At 42.2% G+C, this 9,780-nt stretch overlaps 1 pseudogene; it reads right to left on the bottom strand.

Moving 5' to 3' along the window:
• Positions 1 to 3,799: 3,799 nt before the first annotated feature.
• On the bottom strand, positions 3,800 to 9,523 carry LOC118561418 (annotated as a pseudogene).
• Between the last annotated feature and the right edge of the window lie 257 nt (positions 9,524 to 9,780).

Here is a 9,780-nt window from a genome sequence, read left to right as displayed (position 1 = left end):
AAGACATTTGAAGCCACATGTCTGGAGGAAATGTACTTTAGTCAACACAGAGAGGAATTAGTAGTTTCATTAAATGTTTAGACTTTAGCTACTCTTTTTAAGTTCAGCGTCAGTCACAGTACAGAAGAGACAGAAGAACACTAAACACAAGGACCCTGTAAGGGATAAGCGTGTTAGAAAATGGATGATGGATGGATGAAATCATCACCAGCTTTTTGGATCTTCTTTGTTTATCTTCATCTGATATTAAGATGTTTAGTTTCATTTGTTGGTTTAAATGACATAAACACACTAAAATGGTAAATGGCTTGTACAGCACTTTAACTTGTCTGACGACCCCAAAGCACTTTACACTACAACCAGTAATTCACACCTTGACGGTGGTGAGCTATGTCAGTAGCCACAGCTGCAAAGGGCAGGCTGACAAAAGCGAGACTACCAGGCATTCAGCGCCACCAGACCTTCTGATCACCGGCAGCCGGCAATTCAGGTGAAGCGTCTTGCCCAAGGACACAACGACTGAGATGTTTTTTGCGGCAGATGTAAACGGCAACCCACCAATTGCAGGACAAACTCCACCAAACTCCACGGTACAAAAAGCAGAACATGAGTTAATCAGAGATCCAGATGAAAACTGGGTCATTTCATGCTATGATTGAACTGCTGGACTTCTTTTCTTCCAGGACTTCCAGCTCCAACAACAAGGTCTCCACCATCAGCAGCACCTTCAGGTCCTGATCCAGCAGCAGCTTCTGTCCCTCCTCAGCTGCCAGTGAAGCTGCCAGTGTCCTTCCAGTCTGAGTGCAGGGTGAAGCTGCTCTGCCTGCTCTACACAGTGCTGATAGTCAAGAGTCTGGTGTACTGCTGTGGACTCTCTCTGCTGATGATGCTCACAAACCAGGGACCGTCCACCACCTGAACACACGCTGACTCTCTGCTTTCTCTCCAGCTTTCAGCACCATCTCATCTCTGCAATTTATCACATTCATCACTTTGATCAGTATTAATGTTATCAGGGACAGACTGAATGTAAAGTTTGGTTTTATTTTGATGCATTTTATTGTTATTAATTTCTTCTTGCTTTTTATTTATCATACACTGTAAGCACAGTTTTATACGTTCTGCACGTTTATTAATTCAGTATTTTTAGGAACACAAAATATGCTTTGTGTAAATTTCTCTCTTTTACATTAAGAACATTTAAGTTATGTGAATTTAATCAAATATAGACAAAAATAAAACAGCTTTTTTTTCCAGCACCAACATCACTCCATCCATTTTCTTACTCGTTTATCTCTCATGGGGTCATGAGGGGGGGCTGGTGCCTGTCTCCTCCAGAGCCAACATGTCTCATATTAATATGTGTGTAAAGAATCAGTAGAGAGTTGGTGATCCAGCAGGTTCAGCTGGATGTTCTCTGATCATTTAGTTTTTATCTGAATCATCTCACTGTGAGAATATAAACCTCTACGCTGATGACACTGTTGTTTCCACACATGAACAAACAGCAGAGAGAGCTGCTTTGAAGCTCCTGCTGCTAAAAACAAGCATCCAGAGGTTTGATAATCAGGACTGAAGTCTGAATGTTGGCTTCATGAGGGCCGTGTTCATCAGGAGCTGAAGTAGTTTCATCAGCTGGAGCTCAGGGAGTCAGAGGGATTCAGCAGGAGAACACTGAGGATTAATGATGATGGTTCTGGAAATGAACTACTGAGGCCTTCACCTTACAATCAGTTAGCTGTAATGTTAATTTAAATAAAAACAGATAAAATGTTTCCAGGAAGCAGAAACAAACCACAGAGGCAGAGGGCAGATGATGAGTTTGTAGAGCAGCAGATATGAATCTGTTCTCAGTGGTTATTAGAGCAGAACAAACTGCTGACAGCCAATCAGACTTCATTTCCTGTAGCTGTGTGGGTTTGTGCTCTGCAGGCTTCACACTGTTAGCTGTGGCTTTTCACTTTAATAACACAATGACAGTTACAAGCATCGGCTGAGCTGAAAGAATCATTCCAGGAAGCACCTGTGTTCTTCATCAGGGAGAGAAACAGTTCAGACCCTGAACTCAGAGCTGATCAGACTGAAAACAGCTCAATCTGTTTAATGACACAAATAAATGCTGATAATGATAATTAAAACTTTGTCCATCAGTGAAAAACCTGCATCTAAAGTTTGATCAGACCTGTCTGTATTTTCCCATGGTGCAACAGGAGAGAAAGACACACAAACCACCGACACAAACAAGTCTGTTGTTGTGTTCCTCTGAAGACCACAGCAGAACCAGACGGCCATGTTGGTTCTGCTCCGTTCTCATTGTTTCAGTCACTGATGGCTGAATAAAAACCTCCTGCAGAGTCATCAGAGGAGTCTGGACGTCTCAGTCAGAGCTGATCTTTGGTTTAGTTCACCTTCAAACTGGTTTGGTCTCTGTGGATCTGCTCTCCACTGGTTTCCATCAGAATAATCACACAAAGTCTTCAGAGTCACTGCTGACAGCTTTAGTTCTTCAGCTGCTCTCATGTTTAGTGGAGTCCCTCAGGGCTGAGTCCTCGGCCCTGTTATCTACCATGTCAGCCCTGTGTCTTAGCATCGTTCCACTGATGACTCTGTTCTATGTCTCATTAGAACTGAAATCAGAACAATCTGGGTTCTCTGTTCTTCTGCCTTATTCCCATTAAGAACCAGATTGCTTCTTATTTCCTAGAACTAAACCCAGATCAGACTGAAGTCTATTCTAGTGGACCTGGTGGTTGTCTAACAGAGTCACCGTCACACCTTAACCAACAAAAAGCTCTCAGATGGAAACTTGGCAAATGTTTCTGATCAGTAGCTGAACTTCAACCAGAACATTAAGGTTCTAGTTCAGTCCTGTTGTTCATGGGTCTCCTCTCATTACACAACTTCATGTAAGGTTCTGCTGATCATTTAAAATCCTTCATGGTCTGTCTCTGTTTTACACGTCAGAACTCTGAACCAGTAATTCTGGACCTCGCCTCTCTCAGATCAGAGACTCAGCTGATGACTGAAGACCTGCGATTCAGACTTAGAACACAGAGAACTAGGTTTTTACTGTTTTAGCTTCTTAATCTGTGATTGGAATTCTAAACAATAATAACTGACTTCCCAGAGTTACTGAATAAGGAGACGGTGGTGATGAAGTTCCAGCACTTTTATTGAGAAACAGAGCAGAGATCACATAGATGGAAAGTAATCACACCCCACGGTCCCGCTGCAGTCTGCGTCTGCCCTGTCTCTGAATATCTTCTTTCTAAATACTCCACAGCAGGCCGCAGTTAGACCAAACAGAGCCAGTCTATCCTAGACAATCAGTATTCTGCATAGTAACACACAAGCATTGACCTTGCAATCAGCAGTGGATCTCATACACAGCCATCATGTCTGCAAGCCTCCATGTCCGAGTGCGGGAGGCCATAGTGACTTCAGAATAAAACTCCTTTAACAATCTGCAAATTATTAATCAATTTTCTACAAATGTTTTTAATGAAAATGGTCTAAAATGGATTAATTTGGTAAAGAACAAGACTGTCTACATCTGAACTGGGTTATTTTCTCAGTAAATGAGTCTCCAGCTTCCTGTCATTGATGCTTTAAAACTAAACAATAAAAATGTGTATTTGATCAAAGTCTTTGATTCAGACGGTTCTGTGAAACTGAGCTGATTGTCCTTTAATCGGTTCTCAGCATGTTGCTCATCAGCTGCAGTGTGTGATGAAATATGTTGGACAAAGACTCAGAGTTTGATGGAGCATTGAAGAACAAACACAAACAGTTTATGAGGTCATTTTATCCACAAAAAGGTTTTAATAAAAACAGGAGTGATTGTCCACAAAGTTGTGTTACAATGAAATAAAAAAGACCAAACTGATGACAACAAAGCATCAAATCTGGAGCTGACAGAAAATAATCAGAGAGGATCTAAATGTAAAGTTACTAGAACACAGATTACAGTCCAGGACAGAAATATGTCATCATCTGGATGGAAATCCTTACAGGAACTCTGTGAAGCTGCAATAAAAAGATTGACTTAATGTGCGACTTCAAGACGTCAGAAGAAGCTTTAAAAGCAGCAATCAGCAACGAGCAGAGGAAGAAAAGCTGGAGAGAAAGCAGAGAGTCAGCGTGTGTTCAGGTGGTGGACGGTCCCTGGTTTGTGAGCATCATCAGCAGAGAGAGTCCACAGCAGTACACCAGACTCTTGACTATCAGCACTGTGTAGAGCAGGCAGAGCAGCTTCACCCTGCACTCAGACTGGAAGGACACTGGCAGACACACACAGAGACACACACACCTCAGAAATCTACAAACACAGCTTGTGATGAGCTGAAGCTGATCATGGATTTGTCAGCAGGTGATCTTACAGTCAGCTTGCTGCAGAGCTGCCAGGTCTGGTCTCTCTGGAGGACAGGAGGCTGGAGCTGGAAGCTCTGAAAGAGAAAAGGAGTCAAAGCTTTGGAGCTGCAGGGACAAATGTGCGTCCTCTGCTCCTCTGCTGTCTCTGACAGCGTCTCCACATCAAGCTGAATCCCTGCTGAACACAGTCACCAAGCCTTCATTACCTTGCAGGCTGTGGGCCTTCACTGGGCCCCCCTCATGCTTGACAGAGCAGAGGTATTTCTGGGGGACGTTAAGGTCCAGATCCAGCAGTCTGATGGAGGCGCTGCGTCCCCGACTCTCTGAGCTCCAGCTGCTCTCCCTCTCCCACATCCTCCAGACCACCGTCCTCCTTCTGTCTTTGCCAGGAGATGTGGACCAGAGGAGGAAACATGCCTGAGGCCAGACACAGCAGGTAGCTCTTCCCCTCCAGGTGGGCTCTGGATGCTGCTGGGTACACGCTCACCACGGGCTTCACTGGCAGCACATCTGAAGGTTGACAGCAGCAACAAGCAGCACAGACACACATTCACACAGTCAGCAGCAGCTTGCAGCTCTGCATTCAGTCTGATCCTGCAAACTCCATGGACTCTGATCCCTGAACTACTCATCAATGCAGCCCAGAGTTACCTGCAGACTCTGGATTCACCTTCACATCAGACACTGACTCATGGCAGCTTCACCACAGCTTCTTCTCTCAGAGCAACTGGGCTCTGACTGGAGGACATTTCTGGCTCCTCTCCCACCTCCACTTACTTCACTGGAGGAGGAAGAAAAGCTGCTTTCACCAGAAATGCCCCACACACACATCCAGCCTCCAGTTTCTGTTCTGCTCAGACTTCTTCTCCACAATCTTCATGGTTCTGATGTTGTTTTCTCTCAGCGGAGCCTGCTGGGCCGTTTGGAGGTCAGCTGGAAGCTCAGTAACCAGCAGATATTGTCCCTGGAGGAACTCTGCTCTCTTCTGGGGCTTAACAGAGGAGCCATCTTGGAGCCTGAAAGCTGCTGCTTTGAGTCCAGCTTCCTCCTGCCTCATGCTGATGTGCCCCTGGGCAAGGCAGTGAGGCCCTGGCTGCGTAGCGCCCTGCCCTGCGTAGCGGTGACTGAATGTGTGAGACTGGCTGAACGTGGCTCTAGTTGAAGCTCTGAGTGGTCGGTATGAGCAGAAAAGCTCCACAGGAATTCAGTCCATTTGCTGTTCTCACGTCTATTTACAGTCATTTAATAAATGAGAATGTGGTTCTGATGAGGCCCGTTGGTCAGAGGAACAGAACCTTTAGAAAATCACTTTAAGCAGCTTTTAAACATGCTTCTCATTCAGCACACATTTCTGCATTAAAATGGCTTTTATTGCTCTGATGTCATTTTCTGATCTTAATGTCGTGTTTTCATTCACTGTCAGCAGAAAATCAGCAGAATTAACAGAAATTAAAGCATTTATAGATTTTTGTCTTTATGGTTTCATCATTTTCACAAATGAAATCAGATGTTCTGATCCGACTGTTCCTCAGTACTTCAGTGTTTTTATGCAACTCTGAGCTTCACTCACATCATTAAATGATCAGAAATTTACAAATTACTGTTTTTTTCTCATTTATATTCATAACAAACGTATTTCACAATCAATAATAGTTTTAACACAATTCAACATTTACATTTTTATTTAGTCCTAAAACCAGAAAAAACTCCTAACATTCTCCTAGAATTAATTTTTCTGCAGTAATTTAGCTGAAATTCTGCAGATTTCTGACATTTTTCTGATTCTAGGAATAAAATAAATGTAAAGAAATGTTTCAAAAGCTCAGTGATGACATCATATTTCTATTTGTTAAAGATAAACTGGTGAAATCTAAAATCTGCTCGTCCAACATGTCATTAAATACTTTCAGATCTTTGGTTTTTATCTGCAGTTTTTCTTTAGATTCGTGTCAGAAATGAAGCAGCAGATATTTTATGAAGGTTTTAAAGATTTTTCTCATGTTTGTTATTTTGTTTTATTATATTTCTGTTTGATTTAATAGAAACAAAAGTTAAACAACTTTAACCAACAGCATTTGTAGCCTGGATTGTTTTTATTCATCAGATAAAATCATCTGACTAAAAATTATTTCTTTGTTTTTTTATGTTTAGAAACTTTTTTTCTTTTTGTTAAAAGTATTTTTAAAATATGTATTTTATTTCACCAAAATTTAGAAATGTATAATTTTTTAAATGTTATACTATTTTTTTATTTAAATGATAAACAGAAAAAGTTCTATTTTAAAACATCCGTCTCATTCTGTCATTAATAAAGGTCAAATATAAAATATTAATTATAATACCGTCTTCATTATTTCTCAGTAAATATTTCAGCTTTCAAACACGTTGACTGTAAATAATATTTTTCTCTCTGTGACAGAAATGAGAGAGAAAAGGCGTCAGAGGAAAGAAGCTGTGCAGTAAACGGGCCGGGCTCCGGGTTCTGACCCAGAACGGCTGCATCCAGGAGCCACAGGGTGAGAACGTGGTGCCGCTGCTCTCCCCACTGATCCACCCTGCAGCCTCACTGAACACTGTTTAAAAGCAGCAGAAGAAAATCCTTTGATTCATGGCAGCAAAATGCTTCTGTTGCTCCACTCTGAACTTAAAACCAGAACCAGAACCTTTGGACCTTTGGACTCATTTTCAGCAGATTTCATCTCTGCTGATCAGAAACATTCAGGATTTATTACCAAGAAACTTTACAACCTTTAGAAACTTAAATGTTTGAGTCAGTCAGAGAGATTTTTGATCCTTTTCTGTCTAAATTATAACAGAATTATTTAAAAAAAAAAAAAAAACGTTTAAAATCCTGAAGCAGCAGAAAGTGACTTTAAACACATTTTAACTTCTATAATAAAATAATAAATGTTGTTCTTACCTGATACAAACAGTTTGGTTCCAGAACCAAAGAGGTATTCCCACACAGTGAGAAGGACTGATACAAAAACCTTTCTGCTGTTTTTCAGTCTGATTATCTTCAGTTTTTCTCTCTCAGCTTCATGTAACACTGAGTTTTAGCTGTTAGGAAATGTTTAAAGAAGATTTTACACTAATTAGACTTTTATCAACAATATTAGCAGATATTACAGAGTCAGAGTTACTGAAGGTTTTCACATATTATTCTCTAATATTTGTGGAAATACAAAATGTGTTTTATTTAACAAGTTCAGAGACGTTTTACATGTTTCTCCTAAATTCTTGATAATTTCATGGTGAATTCTCTCCTAATGATAAAAACTAACATGTAAATGCTGAAGCAGCAGAAAGTGACTTTAAACACATGTGAACTTGTCCAATCAAACAATAAATGTTGGTTCTTACCTGTTCCATCCAGCTGCTTCCAGAAGCACAGATGGTAGCAGTATCCTCCACACAGGGACAAAGACTGCTACCAGAAGCCGTCTGCTGCTGAATGGCTCGGCTGAGGAGAAGCAGTCCAGATGATGAAGCAGGATCAGCTTTCAGCTCCATCATGTCTTTCTCTAATGTTCACATCAACATGACCGTCTCTTCTTCTCTTTTCTTTCAGCCACACTAGCAGCATGGTTCTGATGCTGATGTCAGTCAGTGGCTCGCTCCACTACTTTAGTCCACATGGACTGGATCTGGGAGTTAGTTCACATCTTCATGTTGTCCTCAGGATCAAGTGGAGGAAAGTTTGCTGCTTCTTCATGACTGGATGCAGATGTAAAAAGTGTCTGAATGAGAAGCAAGCAGTGGTGGAACATGAGCTCATGTTCAGGAGATCAGAGCTGAACTGTCTTGGAGAAGTTGCTCTGAGCTCCTGTCTGGATCCTTGGCAGAACATCAGAAATGTGCTCTGAAGGTCCAAAGTAGGAGTGAAGGAAGCTCTGCAGACATCCTGGATGAAGCCTCTCATCTATGCCAGTGTGTTTCCTTCTTTGTTGGCATGTTGTCTGGCTGAAAGTCTTCAGTGTGTTCAGTCTGAGCTGCAGCTGCTGAAATCTCCTGAGATCATGAATGCTGCTTGGTGGTCTGTGGTTTCCTGGAAGCTGAAGGTGTCATGAAGCAGAGAGAGAGCTGCGTCTGAGCTGGGAACCAAACTGCCTCCTTTAATCACTCTACCAACGTTTCAAGGCAGGAAAATAGAGCCGAGCAAAGACCCCGCCCCTTTTCAGACTCTCCCCTGACAAAGATGGAGGGATTCCTGCAGCGTCAGCACTTCTCTCTGACCTCTCAGCATTAATAAAGTATTTTTAACACTTTTACCAAGTCAGGCCCATCAGGTTATCAGGAATTAGCGCCTCAGTCTCTGGTTTTGTTGCATGAATACCTGCCAGGTGAGAAACTCTGTAACTAAAATACTGAGTAACTAAGTAGAAAAAAACAAGCAGAATCAGAATCAAGTTTATTGCTAAGTAGATTTGTACTTACAAGGAATCTGACTTGGTGTTGATGGAGCAGACAAAACAAAATAGATATATCTACAGAATCTAGAGCTATACACAGTAGACTGTGCATTAATGTAACACAGAAGGTCTGGAGATGCTACGTTGGTGTAGCTTGTAGGTCCTGAATGAGGGAGAGAGGCAGAGTGGTGTCGTCAGGAACTTCAGGAGCTTGACAGACTGATGACTGGAGGTGCAGCTGTTGGTGTACAGGGAGAAGAGCAGAGGAGAAAGAACACAGCCCTGGGGGGAACCAGTGCTGATGAGCTGGGAGTCAGAGTCATGTTTTCCCAGCTTCACCTGCTGCTTCCTGTCAGACAGGAAGTCTGTGATACACCTGCAGGTGGAGTCAGGTACATTCAGCTGGGAGAGCTTCTCCTGAAGCAGAGCTGGGATGATGGTGTTGAAGGCAGAGCTGAAATCCACAAACAGGATCCTGGCGTAGGTTCCTGCAGAGTCCAGGTGCTGGAGGATGTGGTGAAGGTCCAGGTTGACCTGTTGGCTCTGTAGGCAAACTGTAGGGGGTCCAGGAGGTGATCGGTGATTATTTATCACCAAGATTATCCAAAATTTTATCCGATCTATCCTCTGAGTTCAGCCACCGTAGCCAGCCTACGTTCCAACGCATCCAACTTACGGTTCTGCTCATTCACAGCTTTAGTGAGCGCATCAAATGAGGCCTGCAGCTCGATCATGGCCATAGTTGCCACCGACATCCTCTGAAGTTGCAGAGGGGGCTGTCAGTAGACATAAACATTGTTGTTCTGTCTGATTTACTGGTATCATATTTAACTGGTAGGAATTAATATATAACTATGATTGTATTCATTGATTAAATCATCATTATAACCCTGTAAATATGTCTGTGGGTGCATTGCCTTATTTAGTCCTTATGTGATGTGTACTATGTGATTTACTCCTGGTCACATGGTCTATTTATGGTAAATAGACACAAAGG

This window comes from Fundulus heteroclitus, unplaced genomic scaffold (assembly GCF_011125445.2).
Source record: "Fundulus heteroclitus isolate FHET01 unplaced genomic scaffold, MU-UCD_Fhet_4.1 scaffold_63, whole genome shotgun sequence".
In the NCBI taxonomy this organism is placed as follows: domain Eukaryota; kingdom Metazoa; phylum Chordata; class Actinopteri; order Cyprinodontiformes; family Fundulidae; genus Fundulus; species Fundulus heteroclitus.
The sequence above is the reverse complement of the archived record's forward strand: the minus strand, read 5'-3'. Positions and strand labels throughout refer to the sequence as shown.